Source organism: Barbus barbus (assembly GCF_936440315.1).
Source record: "Barbus barbus genome assembly, chromosome: 13".
Classification (NCBI taxonomy): Eukaryota; Metazoa; Chordata; class Actinopteri; order Cypriniformes; family Cyprinidae; genus Barbus; species Barbus barbus.
The window spans coordinates 15,543,149-15,565,306 of NC_136741.1; the positions used below are offsets into that span (position 1 = coordinate 15,543,149).

At 39.4% G+C, this 22,158-nt stretch overlaps 1 protein-coding gene across 2 annotated transcripts in view; it reads left to right on the plus strand.

The window, feature by feature from the left end:
• Nucleotides 1-22,158, plus strand: part of LOC306879116 (tyrosine-protein kinase RYK-like) — a 78,875-nt gene that overhangs the window by 15,223 nt on the left and 41,494 nt on the right. The window lies entirely within an intron of this gene.

Below are 22,158 nucleotides of genomic sequence, written 5' to 3' on the forward strand. Positions count from 1 at the left end.
CACGCTCTTCTGATTGGCTTTGATTTGTAAATTATTTTGTCTTTTGTCTTGATTTTTCTTGTCTGAGTGTGTATGCACGCACATTTGTGCATGAAATTTACATGCAAACATTTTCTCAAACAAATCATAATTCACCCGTAAGTTTTGTTAAATTGTGTTCTTAATTCACAACAAAATGTAGGAACAACCGAAACCACCTGCAAAAATGACATACTCTGGGTGGCCTGATAATCGTTAAGATTAAATTTTGGACATTTAATCTAATAGGGCAGAGCGGGTTGAGTTGAGCAGTTTTTACTCAGTGTGTTTTTTTGTTTTTTTTTAATTTTTGAGAGCACATTGCAGTAATGTGTCCAACTTTTGTACATAAATTTCAGGATGTGGTGCATCTTTGGGAATAATCACTTTGAATCTTAAACTTCTCTCAAAACATGGCTTTCCAAATGAAAAGTGGTTTCTTTGCTCAACTTGCCCCAGTGAGGTGTATATTAAGCCCAGGGAGAGGGTAAGTTGAGCCACATGGCTTTAAACTGTGCCACTGATTATGCTGAAGTAAAATGTGATAATTTTCAGCTCATGCAATAGCAAAATAAGCAAAATTCAATAAAAATGACTTCTTAATCTATTTGTGAGCCATGTGATGGACTGGAGCCTTGTGCAGGGAAATACAATTTCATAACTTCAATGGCCAATTTTCAAGGCCCATGTAAATTTTCAGAAGAAAATCAAATTCAACACGAAGAAAATCAAAAATGTTTGGTCTAAAATTAACAATGTAACTTAGAAATAAAGTAAAATAATACTTGCATAAGAAGGCGTGATCAACTTGCCCCAGAGCTTTTGGCTCAAATTACCCCACTCCTACCATTTTAACAAATTCGTTTCATCCAACAGTTTAGAGCTAACATAATGCTAAGAGTATAGCTTCATATTATAACTTTCTAAAGCACAAACGCATGATAATTTTTTTTCAGATTTGTCTGTTATTTTTCAGACAAGAACTATGAGTCCTTCAACATTAAAAAATGTTTTAACCTAAATGTAGTTACAATTTTTTTTTTATGGATAGTTCTTCATATATTTGTGGGCACATCACCAATTTTGTTTAAGGTTGCCTAGAAACAAGGGGCGGCTCAACTTCCCCGCAGGCTCAAATCACCCCACTCTCCGCTATAGTTCATCATATACAGGGAAAAGTAAGAACACTATAGATTTATTGCTTGAGGTAACAGGTTTCCTGCTTATTGCAGATGCACGTATGTACAGCTGTCTAATGAAAGTTTTGAAATCTGAGTCTGCATAAAATTTGTGTTTATGACGATGCAACACTTGGCATTGCCAGTTGAGAGTTTAGGATGAAGTCAAGTACTGCCGAAAGAGATGAGTTTTCAGTTGTTGCTTGAAGATTGCCAGGGATCCGGCGTTCCGGATAGGGGTGGGAAGATTATTCCACCAGCTAGGAATGGTGAACGAGAATGTTCTGGCGAGTGATTTTGAGCCTCTCTGTGATGGTACCACAAGGCGTCGCTCACTAGCAGATCTCAGACTTCTGGAGGGGATGTAGGTTCGTAATAGTGAGTGGAAGTAGGAGGGTGCTGAGCCTGTGGTAGTTCTGTACACGAGCATCAGTGTCTTGAACTTGATGCGAGCTGCCACTGGTAGACAAATCATAAAAGCTGTGAAAATGAATCCTAAAAGACGTGTCTGTAAAATCACCAACAACTTCCAGAAAGCTGGGGTGATGCTCTGACAATTTACTGTCCTCAGGAGACTTTGACACACAATTACAGATGCTACACAGCAAGATGCAAACCTCTGACCAGCACCAAAAATAGAAAGGCAAGATTAGAGTTTGCAAAAAAGCACAAAGGTGAGCCAGAAGAGTTTTGGAACTATGTTTATGGACCGATGAGACAAAGATGAACCTTTTATCTAAGTGATGGGAAAGAAAAAATGTGGAGAAAAAAGGGAACTGCAATGATCCCAAGCATACAGCCTCATCTGTAAAGCATGGTGGAGGTGGTGTCGTGGCATGGGCATGCATGGCTGCCTCTGGAACAGGCCCTCTCAACTTTACTGATGACTTAATGTATGATGACAGTAGCAGAATGAATTTGGAAGGGTACAAAACCATCTTGCTTACCAATATTCAAGAAAATGCCACCAGATTCATTGGGAAGTGCTTCATATTGCATCAGGACAATGACCCAAAACACGCTGCCAGTTCAGTCAAGGAATTTATAAGGGCAAAGAAATGGAAAGTCTTAGATTGCCCAAGTCAATCTCCAGATTTAAATCTGATTGAACATGAATTTCACCAGCTGGAGAGGAGAGTAAAGGCAGAAACTCCCCAAAACAAGCAACAGTTGGGATTGGCTGCATTAAAGGCTGGGAAAAGCATTTCAAAGGATGAGACCAAGAGTCTGGTGATGTCTATGGGTCACAGACTCACTGCTGTGATTGTGCGCAAGGGATCTGCAACTAAATAATAGCTTTTAATCTTTTATATCTGCCTTATGTTTAACTGTCCCAATACTTATGCTCACATCAATGAGTGGGATGAACTCTAAAAGTGCTGATCTTTTTATTTGGTAAAACATGTATGTGTTGAAACGGCTAATAATAAAATGTGACATTCTGTAGTTTTGTCTCATATTCATCTTTTAATTATATTTGCAAATGTCTTGACTCCACAGCCAACAGAGCAATTTTGTCTTTACTGTTTCAATACTTATGGAGGGCACTGTATAAACCAGCTTGGCCTTCCTCTCATATGAGTAAGCGAACCCTCCCTTGTTTGTATCATACCCGTAGAAGATTGTTTATTTAAGCAGCAGCTGTACTGCCATGATGCTCCAGTGAAGGCAGAGAGTTCTGAGGATACCTCTTATGGAACAAGCTCTGTTTGCTTGACTGCGGTGGCAGCTGTAGTAGGATTGGCTCATGTGGTTGTAATTAATGACTGGCACCGACTCCTTTTGAGCACCAAGCAAGATTCATTACCGAGCTGCCACAGCTCAGCCATGACAATCTGGTACCTGTCTCTTCAAAACAATGCACTTTCCACAGCTTCAAGCCTAGCCGTCCAAATGATCCCTCAGACCCTGGCCTGCAGGAAACTAATGTTCATTAATGAGCTGAGAGCTGAACTCGGTGATGGGGCACTAAAAGAAAGGATTGTCACTGCTTTAAAACTGATCAAAGAACCTGTAATGAAATCCAGCCGTGAGAATACGTGAGTGGCCTTAAAATGAAGTGAAACATTTTATACTTGTAGTGCTGTGATGGTATGCTAATTCTGGTGGTTCTGTGCATTTGGGACTCACATTGACCCTCAGACCTTTAACTGAAGTGTTTTGAATGCAGATGAAGCATTTTCAAGGTTAACTTATTCTCAAGGACATGTAATTCTGTTGCTGTCACTTCAACTTGCGGATCAACAATCCGCGACAACAGTGTGCTTGGCAACACTGAGCCGTATCGTTTAGACCACCTCAGGGTTCCATTATTAACAGTCCAGGAAAATGTTGTGATTTGTGAACAAATTATGCATATGAATTAAGTCTTTGAGTCAGTTGTGAGATGAATCAGGAACTCTTACTGAGATGTGCACTTTAGGTTTTTGAATCTTACATTATTCTATTTTCTGACTGGTTGTTACATACACAATCTATAATTTTTAATCTAAAAAGGTCATTTGGCTCCTAAAGGTTTCTGCTTGTGAGCCAAAGACTGAAAGCACTATGATGTGGTCCCTATAAACATGTTTAAAAATGAATGTAATATAATATATGTAACTTTACGTTCCATTACTTTGAGGAGCGGTTGTATTGAAGAATAGCCTTAGGATTTGTCTTTGTAATCTTGTTTGATGTTAATCATCACAGTTGCTTTTATCTATTACATCCGTGAGCATTTGGAAGGGAACAAACACTTTTCAGATGATGATATCTACAGTGTTTCATTAGTAAAAAATGTAGGTGACCTTAAACCGACGGCCTGTTTCAATTTTTCAGTGTGATGACATGGTGTACTGTAATGAAGTAAAGGCTAAGTGGGTGGCAAAAACTGACAAATGGTAGTTCCAATCGGAATACTTTCTAATCCGTTACTTGTTACTGCCCTCTGAAACGAGTCTGTCTGCGTTTAAAGTGTGACTTGAACACTCTTTATGTCTGAGGCCAAAAGTTTGTTCCCAGAACACTGCAAACATTGGGCCCAAAATGTGAACCTATAAAACACCCGGTTGACCTTTCTGCCTTAGATCTAGCTACATCAAATTCAAAGAAGCTCTCTAAATTCTTTATAGGCTATTTATTGGAACTTTTCTTTGTATAACTGCAAGTTTCAGTGAAAAAATGTCTGTTAGGCCAAATATTTTAAACATGGCAACAATTATTGAAAACCTTTTGCAATATGAAAGATGAAAGTACAGTGGCTCAGTAGCGCACAACAAAACAAAATCTCCACAACATAACGAATAGGGCTGCAGCGATTCGTTGACATCATCGATTATGTCGATTATAAAAATGTTAATTAGCATGGAGTGCGTCGACGCGTCGCACCTTTTGCCACGCCCATTGCGCGAGCCTGCAGTTATCCCTACTTAAGACAGTTTTTCTGCCATGAGTTCTCTTAGAAATCATGGAGGGGTCTACAATTTTCAGCATAGGTGCATTTCCACTGTGAGAAACAGAATCTAAAAATAGAAATCCGGAAATCACATTGTATGATTTTTTTTTTTTTTTTTTTTTTTTACAATTTATTTGTGAATTACTGTCAAATAAGTATTTGATCACTTGAGTCAAAAAATTTTAATATTTGGTACAGAAGCCTTTGTTAACAATTACAGAGGTCAAACGGTTCCTGTAGTTCTTCACCAGGTTTGCACACACTGCAGGAGGGATTTTGGCCCACTCCTCCATACAGATCTTCTCTAGATCTGTCAGGTTTCGGGGCTGTTGCTGAGCAACACGGAGTTTCAGCTCCCTCCAAAGATTTTCTATTGGATTTAGGTCTGGAGACTGGCTAGGCCACTCCAGAACCTTGATATGCTTCTTATGGAGCCACTCCTTGGTTTTCCTAGCTGTGTGCTTTGGGTCATTGTCATGTTGGAAGACCCAGCCATGACCCATCTTTAATGCTCTAACTGAGGGAAGGAGGTTTTTGCCCAATATGTCACAATACATGGCCCCGTTCATCCTCTCCTTAATACAGTGCAGTCGTCCTGTCCCCTGTGCAGAAAAACACCCCCAGAGCATGATGCTTCCAGCCCCATGCTTCACTGTAGGTATGGTATTATTGGGATGATACTCATCATTCTTCTTCCTCCAAACACGGCGAATGGAGTTAAGACCAAAAAGTTCTACTTTGGTCTAATCTGACCACAGGACTTTCTCCCATGACTCCTCTGGATCATCCAGACGGTCCCTGGCAAACTTCAGACGGGCCTGGACATGGGCTGACTTAAGCAGGGGAACCTTCCGTGCGATGCAAGATTTTAAAGCATGACGTCTTAGTGTATTACTGATAGTAGCCTTGGAAACGATGGTCCCAGCTCTCTTCACGGCATTGACCAGCTCCTCCCGTGTAGTTCTGGGCTGATTCTTCACCATTCTTAGCATCATTGATACCCCACGAGGAGAGATCTTCCGTGGGGCCCCAGTCCGAGGGACATTGACAGTCATAATTAGCCTCTTCCATTTTCTGACAATTGCTCCAACAGTTGTTCTTTTTTCACCAAGCTGCTTGGCAATTGCCCCGTAGCCCTTTCCAGCTTTGTGAAGGTCTACAATTTTGTCTCTTGTGTCTTTTGACAGCTCTTTGGTTTTGCCCATGTTGCTACTTAGACATTGGCTGATTGTGGGGTGCACAGGTGTCTTTATGACAGCTAATGACCTCAAAAAGTTGCTACTAATTTAGAATCATGAGCAGAGTGTAGCTGGACTATTTAAAAGCAAAATAACAGGTCTTTGAGCTGCGGATAAGCAAGTGATCAAATACTTATTTGACACAGTAATTCACAAATAAATTGTTAAAAAAATCATACAATGTGATTTCTGGATTTTTATTTTTAGATTCTGTCTCTCACAGTGGAAATGCACCTATGCTGAAAATTGTAGACCCCTCCATGATTTCTAAGTAAGAGAACTTGCAAAATCACAGGGTGATCAAATACTTATTGACCTCACTGTATGTATATAAAGCCGAACTGACGCCTTTACGTTGTCAGGATTCACAACCGCATTCAAACCTGTGCTGAATGAACAGCACAGGACATCGAGTTGCCTATATAATCATGACGGGTTTAATTCATCCACAGAGAAGGAGAAATGATTCGCGTTCATCTCAAGATCCACTGGAGCTGCCGTCAGTGCTAACGCTCTCTGCACTCACTAAAAAGCATTTAAAGTCCGTGTAAAGTGATATTAAAATGTGTGTTCTGAGTTTGTCACACAACAGAAATGTGTTGTTAACCACCAAGCCAAATTTGAATGATAAAAAAACCGCCACGTAACTAAAATAAGTTATCAATCTTTGAAAAATAAGCAGGACTCAAACGCTGTGGGCGTGTCCGCTGTCAGCACTGAAACCACGCCCACTCGTGGGAAAGCGGGCGTCTCTCTCAGCTGTCAAATACCGCTACAGCCTAAATGGATGCTACTGATACTACCTTTAGTAGCTTAGTTTAACCAAAGAATTCACCTGACAAGAAAATAATAAATGGATTAATTGAAAAATAATCGATAGCTTAGTCGACTAATTGGAAAAAATAATTGATAGATTAGTCGACAATAAAAATAATCTTTAGCTGCAGCCCTAATAACGAAATCACCATAAAACAACGTATAGGACTAAATTTGTTGTGTTGTGGCTTGTTTATGTTGTGTTGTGCTAATTTTGTTGTGCTCTTGTTTGTGTTGCGCTAATTTCATTGTTTTGTGGCTTGTTTCCATTGTGTTGTGGAGATTTTGTTGTGTTGTGCACTACTGGGCCATCGTATAAAGGCCTTTTAAGTAGGGGTCGACCGATGTGTGTTTTTCAGGGCCGATACAGATTATTACAGACCAAGTAGACCGATAACCGATATATTGCACCGATATATGTGTCTGGTGTAAAAATACAAATTAATGTCAAAATTAATAACAACAAGGGCTCTGACAAAAACGGCCTTCCCTAGTGTTGGTTGCACTTCTTACTCTTGTCTTCCCCCATGCATCCATCTACAATAAGGGTAATATATAAAGAGAGAGTTAAAAGTGGGGCCACTCTATGCTTCATGATTAAGCCTATGAATACTAAATACTACAGCTAAACAGCTTGGGGAAATGTAAGTATTTGGCTTCAATAATTTACATGCTAGAAATGTATGTGTAATAGCATAACCTCTCATAATTCTTCATTAATTATTTTCGGTTGACTAAATCATAACCTACAAGAGGTGACTATTCAATTCATCATCTAATGCACATCAATTGATTAATTTAAAAAGCGCAATGTATATAATAAGTGTAAATAATTTAATTGTCTTCATAGCTCCATTGTAGAAGTTGCGAAGAAGACCGCAACTATTTTAATGAAACTATAACACTAATAGCCTGTTATAGGCTCACTTGGTTCAATAGCCTATTGAAATGTCCCAATTTCCGTCATCCTAATCTTGGCCTGTGTGACCGTAATTTAATCTTGGCCTATGTGACAGTATCTTAGTCTTGGCCTATGTGACAGTAATTTCCATTAGTTTTCATTTACAGAGCAGTGCAAATGAATGCATAAAACATTAATTTAATTTATCTTTTAATCAAATGAGAGTTGAACTCTATTTTTTGGCAAACAAATGTTTACTATTAAAATTAAAACATGTAAGAAATAGCGTATTGTGTGATTGTTCTTTTAAACAAAAGTTGTAATAATTGTAGTAGCATTAGTAAATAAACCAAACTTTTATTTTGACGGGTTGCCATGAGGACCTCTTAAGTTTCTGTAGCCTATTTATGATATGACGATCGTTTTACTCAAACGAAACAGTCAAATTCTCATGAAGTAACTCTCAGAGCAGTTCTGGGGATGATGTTCATGTATTTATGTCCTCATTTAGTGACATGGCAGATGCGGAAAACACCGCGAGCGTCGCACACTTCAGTGTGTGTGTGTGTGTGTGTGTGTGTGTCAAAACCGCGCGTCTGTGCCTTTCACATATACAGAGACACGCCGAACATGCAGAATTCATATTTAAATAGTCTTTTTGCAGCTTAATGTTTACAGATAATCCATATCATGAGTCGATTTAAGTGTACTGACCTACTTTTGATTAATTCATCCAAACTTTGACTAATTCCGTGACTCCGCGTTATACAGTAAACGCTGGATTCCGCGTTTCCCCCATCTCGGAAACCATAAATAGATAATATTGAGGTTTTTACAACTTCAGTGTAGTGGATTGTAATTTATTGCAACTTGTGCAATGTCTGCTGCTGCCTTTGAGAGAGAACTGATGCGTGATGAAGCAGCACCAGTTAGCAAGGGCTTTCGGTGTGAGAGTGCCTTTTAGTCTTCCACGTTGATTGGTCGGACTCCTGACTCTCAGCAAATCAGATGCGCGGTGGGCGGAGACTGCTCTAGGCCACAGAGTGGTGAGTTCCGACAGGCTGCATCAGAGCCAAATAGCGCGTTTCAAAATTAAATAATTTTATCGGCACATCGGTTTTGAAAATGACTGATGCCGATTATCATAAAAATGCTTAATATTAAGCATTAAAAATGCTTAATATTAAGCCAATAATCGGCCAGGCCGATAATCGGTCGACCCCTACTTTTAAGGTCAACATGTAAAAACATTCATAATTGTCCGTACTGTGATGAATTTCTGAATGAGACAGGGTATTCAAATTGGATTGTGAAATGTCAATACCCAGCCAGGTTAAATGGACTTTATGACATAAGAGAAAATAAGTTACGTGTCCGAGTGAGTTATTACATTTTGATGAAAGATTTCAAAGACAAACTTTTTTTCTTTGGAATAGTATGCACTGAAGAAGTCTGCACAAAGACCACAATTATTAAGGATGAACGTTTTGTCACTTTTGTTTTCATATGGACTTCTATAAACCTGGGGAAAGCACAACTACGGACACCCATAACTTCCTAGCAGTGCTCATGTGGGGTTGTCATTTACTGAGATACTTTCTGGCTGTATTAGTAATTATTTCTCCATATGTGCTTGCCTCTGTCCGGGCCTATAAATCCTTCACCGCTGGGGGGTTTCAGGGAGTTTTGGTCACCACACACACTTAGACACTTATTATACCCCTGCTGAAGCACCTGGGGCTTCCTGTGCCTCCCACACACCCGTGTTGCTCATCTGTTGTGGCCAAATTGGGATTAAAATAAAAGTCTTGTTTACTTACAAATGACAAGTTACAAATTAGAATACAAAAGATTATTTACTGTCAATTCATTCCAAAGGTTGCAGTGTTTCCCACACATAGACGAATCTGTGGCGGTGCGCCACAGATTAAATTCCGACCGCCACAGATTCAATACCGACCGTCACATATTGCGTTTCGTTATTCTTTTGTACGCTATTTAAAAAACGCAGCGAATTCGTTCAACTGCATTTCCTTTCCCTGCTCTCTCTTCATCTCTCTGTCACTCACGCGTCTCTCCCTCACACACACACACACACACACACACACACACACACGCACACAGCCCCTCCCCTCCGTGCACACCACATCTGTCTGGATCATCTGTGGAGAGAAGACGGCTGGCGAAAGGTTGGCATCTCGTGAACACTTTTAACACACAATCACAGATTAAAAAGTGCTATAAAATATTTTATATTCTGAATACAATAGTTTCAGTGTGTTGATGTTACTGTAAGTCCCGACCCTTAGCAAACGCGATTGCGCCTTCTTTAGAAAGTTAACTAGTCGCAAGTTTGCGGTAAAATGTAGGCTAGCCTAGTTGGGTTGTCGAGGTCAAAACACTATATGTAGCAGCTGTGAATCAAATAAACGTATTATAAATTATGTCGTTTCTTTACTCTTACACCGAATGTTTGCTGCTTCAATCCAGATGAGTATTGAAAAGTATTTTCCGCGACTGAAAAAGGCACGTGTTGAGGATGAGGACCATCCTGAACCGGAGGTATCAGTCTGAAACAGAGCTTAGTCCGACCAGTGTAATTAGTTATGTTATTGTTTACAATATTTTCAGGCTTCAACTAGTGCTGCTCAAGCAGAAAGACAAGGTCAGGGAGAGAAAGAAATAGATTTGTTAGGCATTGAAGAAAGAGTAGGAGAGGAGGAGAGAATTAATGTAATAAAGTTCTGTGTAACCAAGTATGGACAGTTTTTTTTTTTTTTTTTTTTTTTTTTTTTTTTTTTTTAATTATTAACCTTTAGGAATTAGGAAATCCCTTTAGGGGATCCAATCGTATCCCCTATCCATCCCCTTTTCCAAATTTTTTTTTTTTTTTTTTTTAGGTCCTGACTCAACCTATTATTTAATTGTACACTAGTCTGTTCTTTCTTCACTCTTGTTTGAAACTTTGTCTTAGAATATATTGTAGGCTGTTTAAAATGTAAAAAAAAAAATCAACCTATTCAGTTAATAATGCAGTCACAGTGGTTTGAATCCTGGAAACTTAAATATTTATCTGAATTTGTTTCCATCTTTCATTCCTTACAAGCTATAACATAACTTTTTTTTTTTTCTTTTCTTTTTTTAGGGAGCATAGTAAATTAAAGGATTAGTTCACTTTTAAAAAAACTTTTGCTGATAATTTACTCACCCCCATGTCATCCAAGATGTCCATGTCTTTCTTTCTTCAGTCGAAAAGAAATTAAGGTTTTTGATGAAAACATTTCTCCATAAAATGGACTTCATTGGGACTAGGGCTGCAACAACTAATCGATAAAATCGATTATTATCGATTATGAAAATCATCGACAACGATTCTCATTATCGATTAATCGGGTCTGCCCACAGTGCACGTCCAACTTCAGCTGGTTAGTCAAATTACGGCACTGAATAATGCATTTCTATGGACAAAATGCATCTAAAAATAGTGGAGGAAACAGAATGAGATTCTGCCGGAGAAGCACGTGATCCAAGCTGCCCAAAACATGATAATTCTTTATTTTAAGCTTTAAGTTAATGCATAAGAGTAATGGCTTGCCCTGTCAGGCGCTTTGACAGATGCGTGTGCGTCCTCAGCGCAAAAAGGTTCAGTTTACGGTCATATCCTTATCTATAAATGCCACAAAATTCACGCGAGCATTTCCATTTTTGCATAAAGGTCCGTCCTGACAGTCTGTGTTAAGTTTAAAATACAGAATGAGCGCCGGCGCGGCGGGCGCGCGTCAGACGGACAGAACACAGTAGAGAGGGAGACAATTAATAGGCTTTTCAGCGCAAACATATCCATTGTGCTGAATTATCTGTTGTTGAAAGTTAATTTAAGGTTTAAAATAAATTAAAATATTTTATGAGAGTAGGAACTTTAAAGGGATAACAGCGTGTAATTGTCTGTCTGAATATAAACATGAGACGCTCCATAACGGCCTTTTACAGGATAAAGAAATGACGAGGTGACTGTGATCAAAGTAGTTCCTGCAGAACATTACTCCTTATTAAAAAGCCTACTGACTCGGTACTTCTGCCTACCTCAACCGTCAAATTACAGTTTTTTTTCAGCCGATTCGACATGTTGAATCGGCGTCGGAGCTCATCGGTCAGTCGGACCATCTGATCATTCTGATTGGCTGTTCAGCTCGTGAACCCGTGCACAAGAAAAGCTCAGAACAGACGTGCTACTTGGCCTCAGTAAGACAAAGCAACGATAAAAACCACTCGAGCGTCGGCTTGGTGTGTCAGGGCAACTTTGGACCCAGACACTAGCGACGTGAGCCAACCACGCAGTCTGCATTCGTCGCCACTAGTTTGCCGGCGTCGGCTTGGTGTGTACCGGGCTTATAGAACTCAACGTTGATGTGTGAAGTCATGTATATGGTTTGTATTTTTTAAGGGTTCGCAGTGGAATGGATGAAAATGAATTGACTCATGTCTTGTTTTTTTCTTAAATAGGCTGTCTGAATATAGTCTCTTGGTGAAGCTGACTTTTCTGAAGTGTGGGAAATAAATTTTCTTTTATTTATTATGCTAGTGAGACCTAAGACTTTCAACACCAGCAGAACCCCTTTGAAATTTCATGGGGGAGAATGTGTGTGTGATAATTGCAGTTGATCCCACACTGGGCTGTGGTCCTCCAAAGGTCAGACCTCTGCTGGGAGACCTTTTCTTCCTACACTTCACCATAGTTTGGGTTATTTCCACCAGCCGTCTAAGTTGTGACTAGAGGTCGACCGAAATGGGGTTTTCTCTTGCCGATATTTAGAAATCAGGACAGCCGATGGCCGATATATGATGGCGTTTTTTTTTGTTTTTTGTTTTTTTCATCTCAGGGATGTTATTTTTTTTCAGTAATTTATCAAAATATTTAAAAAGGTTTGCTGCATGGTTAAAATATGCTGTGCGTATAACATTTTTTGTTTTTTAGAGAGAGAGCGAGAGAGAGAGAGACAGAGAGAGAAGAGTCATGTATAAGTCGCATTTTATTTCATTCAGAAATAGGCCTAATGCCGACGCAAAATGTTTACAAACATTATAATAAACACTGTAAACATAGCTAGGCTATTTTAGTTCCTCTCACTCCACAACAAATTCTTTCAATTAACAGTATTTAGAAAAGAACAAGAATTAAAAATATAAGAAGCTAGCTATAAACGACAAGCCAAAACGAATTAATTTAGGCTCAAATAAAACTGAAACCAACGTTGGGTCTCTCATTCGACACAAAATCAAATGTTTCCATATTCGCGATGTATTTGAATATTAAAATATTATTTATTATGTACAGGACAGGTGCATCTCAATAAATTTAGAATGTTGTGAAAAACTTTCATATATTTTAGATTCATTTTAGATTCACTAACCTGAACCCCATAGAGAATCTATGGGATATTGTCAAGAGGAATATGAGAGACACCAGACCCAACAACGCAGATGACCTGCAGGCCGCTATCAAAGCAACCTGGGCTTCGATACCACCTCAGCAGTGCCACAAACTGATCACCTCCATGCCACGCTGAATTGAGGCAGTCATTAAGGCAAAAGGAGCCCCTACCAAGTATTGAGTGCATATACAGTAAATGAACATACTTTCCAGAAGGCCAACAATTCACTAAAAATGTTTTTTTTTTATTGGTCTTCTGAAGTATTCTAATTTGTTGATTGAATTGGTGGGTTTTTGTTAAATGTGAGCCTAAATCATCACAATTAAAAGAACCAAAGACTTAAACTACTTCAGTCTGTGTGCATTGAATTTATTTAATACGAGTTTCACAATTTGAGTTGAATTACTGAAATAAATGAACTTTTCCACGACATTCTAATTTGAGATACACCTGTACTGAATTTCACAGAAAAGATTTGTTTATTTTTTTATAAATAAAGAACTATTTCTTTAGTCCATTATTAAAGTATTACATGTTACACGGGCTGGTTTATTCATTTTTAAGTATTTGGGATTTTAAGAACAAGTGGAAAATGTGCTGAATTTTTCATTTCATCCAAGTGAAATTAGCAAACAGTTAAAGACTTAATTTACATTCGTTTTTAAACGCGGAGCCGGGCGCGAGTGGACACAGGTTGCGCGCGTGCGTCAGCCCTCGTCCATATTGCCAGATGCGCTCGTGAGAGACTTGCGGAGCAGAACCGGGCGCGAGACCGTGAGTATAAAAGAGCATTACGAGACAGGCTGCGTGTAAACAGCTCGTCCGTGAGACACGCAGCGTGGGGCAGAGCGGAGCGAGTATGAGAAGCATTCAGAGACACAGGCTCTGTGTGCGGTCTTTTGAACTAGGGAACATGCGGTATGTGTGTATGTATATGTGTTTTCTTTAGTTTTAATTTGCCTAACTTTCGATCTGACCCTTTTTAAATGGTGGGCGTATACGCAGTTGGCTAGAGCAGTGCTGATTGGGGAGAAGGTGCGCTCACTCTGTTGGTTAGTAAGGCTGGCGATCGTGCATATGCTCTGTAACAGGGTAATATCGCGTCCACATCGCAGGCTTTGCAAAATAGCAAATCGCAGCATCTCAAATCGTGATTGCGATTCGATTTCGATTAATTGCACAGCCCTACCAGGTAGTTCTCTCTTCAAAAAGTTAGCAGGCAGAGGGGGACATCACAGGGTTATCTGTTGTGCCAGTGGAATGGCAATCTGCTTGCCGCACGAGGCAGCATCACGTGTTGCTTGCAGACCCGCCTGTATATTAATCGGTCTAATTTGTAGCACAATCGGCTGATGCCGATTAATTTAAAAAATGCCAAAATCCAGGCCAATCAATCGGTCGACCTCTAGTTGTGACACCACTGCCATTTCCGCTGGGCTCGCTGCCTTTCTGTCCCACCCCACCCCGTCCAGTTCAGTTTATTATGGACAACGCGTTCAGCTTGTTGAAAGGTAGCCTGGAAGTGTCACATCTGAAAGTGTTTTTCTGTCCACTGCAGTGTTGCACTCTGGTTCTGCCTGCCTGCTAGTTTATTATTTACTTTTAGCTCACACCTGTTTGGTATTACACTGATTACCCTCCTGACCATCTGTGCTGAACTCTTATGGTGCGTTCACACCGGACGCGACTTGCGCGAATAAATCGCGCTATTCGCGCGTAGTTGGACGTGTGAACATTTTGGGTTTACTCGTTTCATTCGCGCGTGAAATTCACTGCACAACAGATGCGAATTCGCGTCATGGGCGGGGCTTCTGCCAGGGGGCACAACGACTGCCACAGAGAGCAGATGTATAGAATTTGGCAAATAAAATCAGCCCTTTATGTGCAATGGAAACACTGGACGCGTGTATTTCAGCCGAGAATGTAGTTGTTTAAAACTCAAATCTGCGGTTAATTTTAAAAACAGCTCCTATTTGAAAATGTGCTTCGCCGATTTCGGAGCCGTGAGCTCCAGGCGATCACCGGGCGCTCGTGCTCATGTATCCCGAAGAGAGGAGCATAACCTCGGCTAGTCCTTCTGACATTTGCCGCTGGCTCTGATGTCTCTGCAGTGGATAAACATAAGATATAATTTGTTTTGGGTAAATCTAACAGGTAATCTTTGGTCTATAGTACAGCTCCGGATACAGCTATGATGATTTAGTCCTCTATTGTTGTTTTGATTTCTGCCTCGCTCGTAATCACGTCACTACTAGAGCAAGCTCCTGATTGGTTAGCGCGGCGCGAATATTCGGCAAAGTTCCGATTTTTGAACTTGCGCGATACATTCGAGGGTCTCCACTATAGTAGCCGTGCTGGCGTTCTTGATGATAATGAGTCTCCAGATCTCTCATTTTGCATGTTCTACCACTCTCTTTAGATTTGGTTTGACCCATCTGCCCTTTTTTCCACACCCCTGTGCAAACACTGCATCCTGTGAACCTTGAACTGTGCATACATATCTCTCATTACAAATGTCCACACATTTTGGCCGTGTGTGTGTGTGTGTGTGTGTGTGTGTGGCCGTATTCATGCCCAATCATCTAACAATCTTGTTATTGTATGCTAGTGATTTATTTTTTTTGCTTGCACTGGCTCATCGTGTTTTACAGGCTGCTGTATATGCACTGAAACTTCACCTCAGAAGAATTTAGTAAAACAGCTGTTTATTAAACACTGCATACTATTGAGCTGTTGCTAACTATTGGCAGAGCAGGCAGTTGACCTCTGCATTATGCAGGGCCTCCATAACTGTACGACATTACAATATAGGTAATGGCATATGTTTCATGTTTACATTGGGCACTCTCCACCAGGTACAATATTCTGATTGTTTGCATCTTGTAATGTACTCATTCTAATGTCAAAATCATCTTAACATTGCTGGTAGGTTAACACTGCACAAATCAACATACACTCTACGTTTAAAAAAGAAAAATTAGAAGAGTTCTAAATTAATGCGCTGTCTTCACTGTACCTCACGTACAAATGTTTAGTTATTCGCACAGATCACATTTCGTGTGTGCGCACAGACATTCTTTTTAGCGCTCAAACAACTTTTTAGCGCTACCCCCGCAATTTTATCAATAAAACGGCTTAATCGCTCAAGAGCTACATTCTTTCTCAACAAAGAGCTGGTAACATTATAGTTTCTAAATCAATTAAAGCCACAGCTTCACTGTTAATAGAGAAAAATGGCAAAACTGTGGTGATTCATACATACACAGCCTCTCTCTCTCTCTCTCTCTCATATAAATTAACACTTGATAAATTACACTTTTCTGAGAATAGAATATTGACAGTGGAGATCGCTAAACTGCACGCTAACCGGTGTTTTCAGAAAACAAGCACGTTTATCCAAAGTGGAGAGCGGGCGCGTACACATGGTTGCCAGATGGCAAAAACAAGTAACGCACTTAGTAGATATTTTCGTATTGCACAAGTGGGAAGCTCTGTTTTGGGGATTACGTCTCTTTATATCAGGCAACCCTGGTTGTGTTCCTGTGCGGGGACATCTGTATCGATACTCGTATCGTCAAATCTCTGTGACAATACAACGTCGTATTGATGTATCGAGCACAGCACAAAAAAAAACATTAGTGTTAATTTTTTTTTTTATTTTAATACATTTTAACACGCATTTTGTTCCAGTGACAAATCAAAAAAAGTCAAACAGGCTTGCACATCACAACCACCCAGATCGGGCTCAGGTGCAGGACAACTGAGGAACTGAACTCCGCACACTGAAAATAGCTGCTCCAAATTAATTTAATAACAGCAACGTTTCGACCCTCAGGTCTTCATCAGGCTCAATACCCACATGGAATAAAATCAGCTTTAAATAGCAACAGGTAATCACCTTAATTGGGTCCACACGCCCAAAAAAAAAAAAAACGTGACAAGTAATACAAGTCATGTGACGACAAAAAAAAAAAAACAGCTTAACTAATAATCAACGACAAATGAAGTATTAGTACAACCACTATAAAAAAAGGCTTAATATCAAAATCCTCATTCAACCCTAATGGCGATAATGATTGACTTTCACAAATTCTTTAGAACATTGAGACTTCGGGAGTTCTTTGGTACAAGTGAACAGTTGTCCGCATCTAATCATGTTCTGCCCGTTACCACACAGGGTGTTACTCTTGTACAGTCTATGGCTCGTATTCCTTTTTAAAAGGAAATCTACCTTTATTCCATCTAAAAATCCGTCCTTAGACACTTATTGTAGACTTGTGGAATTAGATGTAAAAAATGTACTTAAGAATAAGAGGCAAAATGAAGTCTATAATAATTTGTCAAAAGTTGAGAGGGATGCTTTACTTGATCTTAGTAAAGACAATACGGTGGTAGTGCGTCCTGCAGATAAGGGTGGAGCTATTGTACTTCAACGAGCTTCAGATTATGAAAAAGAAATTCGCAGACAGTTGGATGATCATGTTTTTTATGAATTCTTACCTGCTGATCCCACTAATAAATTAAAAACGTGTATTCATTCCAAGTTATTGTCACACTTTGAAAACGGTGAATTCAGTAAAAATGAATGAATTTCTTAAAGTAGATTTTCCAATTACACCTATTTGCCCAAATTTCATAAAGGACTAGATTCCCCTTTGAAAGGTCGTCCTATCGTGAGCGGTATTGGTAGTCTTACTGAGAACATTTCTAATCTTATGTGGATTTTTATATCAAATCTTTTGTACCAAAGTTATCATCTTATGTAAGAGACTCTGGATTTTATTGAATCTTTATATGGTGTTGATTTTGCTGTTGATGATGTGCTTCTTGCTACTTTTGATGTTCAGAGTTTATATACCAACATTCCTCATATTGAAGGTTTACTTGCTTTAGAACACTTTTTAACACAAAGATCTGTGGATGAAAAACCTAGTACAGCATGCTTACTTGATTTAGCAAGTATTGTCTTGACTAACAATTTTTTTCGCTTTCAGGAAGATTTTTATTTACAAGTGAAGGGCACCGCAATGGGCAGTAAAATGGCACCTAATTATGCTTGTTTGTATATGGGAGTTTTTGAAAATGACTTAAATGAGTCAAATCCTTTTTTTCCCCTAAGATTTTGCTTTACAAACGGTATATTGATGACATTTTTATGATTGGTTTTTGAATTATCTTAATTCAAGGGCTGAGCATGTGAATTTTACAATGGAATGCGATCCAGTAAGCATCGGTTTTCTTGATGTTAGTGTATACATATGTGATGGGGAAACTCCATACCGATCTGTATCGAAAACCAACGGATCGCAATACTATTTTAAGAGGTGATAGTTTCCATCCTAGACCTTTTAATTAAGAGTTTGCCTATCAGTCAATTTAAGCGTGTACGTAGAGTTTGTAGCACAGCTGAATCTTACTCTCAACAATCTACTGACTTAACTAAAAGATTTTTGAATCGTGGCTACCGTAAAGAATGGATCGATAATGCTAAGAAGAAAGTAAATTAGACATCTCAGATACAGTGCTTACGAACAAAACATAATAATAAAACACAATTTTCTAATGCTCCTATTTGTACTATTAAGTACTCCGCATTAGGTGCGGAGTTTCGTGCAGTCTTAAATAAGCATTGGCATATTATTTCAAGTGATCCTAAATTTTCAGGTATTTTTAGAAATGACCCGAAATTGGTTTTTAAACGCCAAAATAATCTTCGTGACTTGCTTGTGAAATCTGAATTTCCTTCACGTAAAAAACAAGGTATTCCAGCTCTTGCTCCAGGCAATTACAGTTGTGGCAATTGCGTCCAGTGTGCCTTTACACAAGTGCAATTTCTTCAGTCATCCACACACTGGCCGCAATATTTCGATACGTGGTACAATTACCTGTGGTTCTACTCATGTGATCTATCTAATTCGTTGCCCTTGTGGGCTTGCATACAGTTGGGCAAATAAGTATTTAGTCAGCCACCAATTATGCAAGTTCTCCCACTTATAAAGATGAGAGAGGCCTGTAATTTTCATCATAGGTACACTTCAACTATGAGAGACAGAATGGGGGGAAAGAATCCAGGAAATCAAGTTGTCTGATTTTTAAAGAATTTATTTGCAAATTATGGTGGAAAACAAGTATTTGGTCAATAACAAAAGTTCATCTCAATACTTTGTTATATACCCTTTGTTGGCAATGACAGAGGTCAAATGTTTTCTGTAAGTCTTCACAAGGTTTTCACACACTTGCTGGTATTTTGGCCCATTCCTCCATGCAGATCTCCTCTAGAGCAGTGACGTTTTAGGGCTGTCGCTGGGCAACACAGACTTTCAACTCCCTCCAAAGATTTTCTATGGGGTTGAGATCTGGAGACTGGCTAGGCCACTCCAGGACCTTGAAATGCTTCTTATGAAGCCACTCCTTCGTTGGTGTGTTTGGGATCATTGTCATGCTGAAAGACCCAGCCACGTTTCATCTTCAATGCCCTTGCTGATAGAAGGAGGTTTTCACTCAAAATCTCACGATACATGGCCCCATTCATACTTTCCTTTACACGGATCAATCGTCCTGGTCCCTTTGCAGAAAAACAGCCCCAAAGCATGATGTTTCCACCCCCATGCTTCACAGTAGGTATGGTGTTCTTTGGATGCAACTCAGCATTCTTTCTCCTCCAAACACGACGAGTTGAGGTTTTACCAAAAAGCTCTATTTTGGTTTCATCTGACCATATGACATTCTCCCAATCCTCTTCTGGATCATCTAAATGCTCTCTAGCAAACTTCAGACGGGCCCGGACATGTACTGGCTTAAGCAGGGGGACACGTCTGGCACTGCAGGAGTCCCTGGCGGCGTAGTTTGTTACTGATGGTAGCCTTTGTTACTTTGGTCCCAGCTCTCTGCAGGTCATTCACTAGGTCCCCCTGTGTGGTTCTGGGATTTTTGCTCACCGTTCTTGTGATCATTTTGACCGCACGGGGTGAGATCTTGCGTGGAGCCCCAGATCGAGGGATACTGATAACGAGTTCAAACAGGTGCCATTAATACAGGTAACGAGTGGAGGACAGAGGAGCCTCTTAAAGAAGTTACAGGTCTGTGAGAGCCAGAAATCTTGCTTGTTTGTAGGTGACCAACTACTTATTTTACCGAGGAATTTACCAATTAATTCATTAAAAATCCTACAATGTGATTTCCTGGATTCTTTCCCCCCATTCTGTCTCTCATAGTTGAAGTGTACCTATGATGAAAATTACAGGCCTCTCTCATCTTTTTAAGTGGGAGAACTTGCACAATTGGTGGCTGACTAAATACTTTTTTGCCCAACTGTACGTTGGTAAAACGACAAGACCATTACGTACTCGCATCAGCGAACATCACAGTAATATTAGAACTGGAGATATGCGTAGTCCTATAGCGTCTCACTTCAGACAAGTAGGCCATAACGTCAGTGTTTTACAATATATCGGTATAGAGAAGGTAATTAAACCCTCGAGAGGAGGTGATTACGAGAAGAAATTATTACAGAGGGAATGTTTTTGGATTTATACCTTAAATACTTTATCGCCATTAGGGTTGAATGAGGATTTTGATATTAAGCCTTTTTTATAGTGGTTGTACTAATACTTCATTTGTCGTTGATTTATTAGTTAAGCTGTTTTTTTTGGGGGGGTGTGTGGACCCAATTAAGGTGATTTACCCGTTGCTATTTAAAGCTGATTTTATTCCATGTGGGTATTGAGCCTGATGAAGACCTGAGGGTCGAAACGTTGCTGTTATTAAATTAATTTGGAGCAGCTATTTTCAGTGTGCGGACTCCTCTCCTTTTTCTTTGTTCCAGTGACAACACAGCAGTTTTTTCCAGTTTGCTAAATTGGTGCTTAAGTCACATTTCTTATCAGTATTAAAAAAACAGTTGTTAAGCAGCACTTTATTTTTGTGGAAAGTCACTTTTGATGCACTTTTAATGCATTGCTAAATAAAAGTATATTTAAAGTTTTTTACTAACCTCAAACGTTAGTATATGCTTTTAATTTATTTTAAGTAACTTGCACACCATTTACATATTTACAGTTTCTTTTTTTTTTTTTTTATTACTCAAAGAAGTTGTTACCATACATAAAAATGGAATGTGAACGAACTGGGAATAAACTAAAATTATGTAACACAAGTTACATATATATTTAATTATACAGCGTGTCATAGCGGCCAATTGTATATAGCACTCCAGGTTTCAATTTTGAAATCCAAAATTAAGATTCTAAAATCAAGCTTTTGAAATACTTGGCATACTTCAAGCTTGCTTGTTGACTGAAGGTTTTATCTGCCTGTCGAGTTCTTACTTGGTTTGTAACAGCTGCTCTCCGCTGCGTCCCGCTCGCTCTCTGAGCTTGGCTGCAATGTCATGTCATATTGAGGGATTGAGGATAAATCGGACCCTGAGTACAGGAGCCTCTTTGTTCTACCTGTGCTTACCTCTTCCCCTGGCTCTGTTTTTTGTTGTACCTTTCTGAAGACAGAAATGTGATCTCCAGAGGCTAAGAAATCCAAAACCGCAAGTCTATACCTTTGGCTGTGGGGAATGACATGGATGTAAATCATTGCCTTTTCATTCATGTATTGTCTGTGACTTCAGTTTTATTCTGTGCTGTGTTCAAAACAGAACAGTCTTCTTGGAGTCCTAGACCACATTTAAAAAAACCACTAATTCTTACTATGTGTTGAAGTTGTTACATCATAACTAGTACATTTCATAGTGTTTTTTTCTTTCTTTTTTGAGTTATTGACCCATCACTCTGATTTATATAAGCATTTAAAATATTGCCTGTTCTCTTTGCATTTCACAATTCTGCCATGCCCCCCCCCCAGATGACTCTCATACAGTGCTGGTTCTTTGGAAAGCTCTTTGAGAAAGATTCACCGACATAATGCTGTACCGACGTCTTGCCCGTGGACATGTTTTCTCCCTGGTCTCTGCTTTTTCAGAGTGGAAGTAATTGAACCATGAAAGGGTTTTTGAAGCTACATAAAAAGACATTACAGAGTACTGCCATAAGGGGGGATGCAAAGATTTCGTTTTGCTGCAAGCGGAAACCTCTTTTTTTCTTTTTCCCCAAGACATACGGTTAACCGCAGCTCTTTTGAAACAAACTTG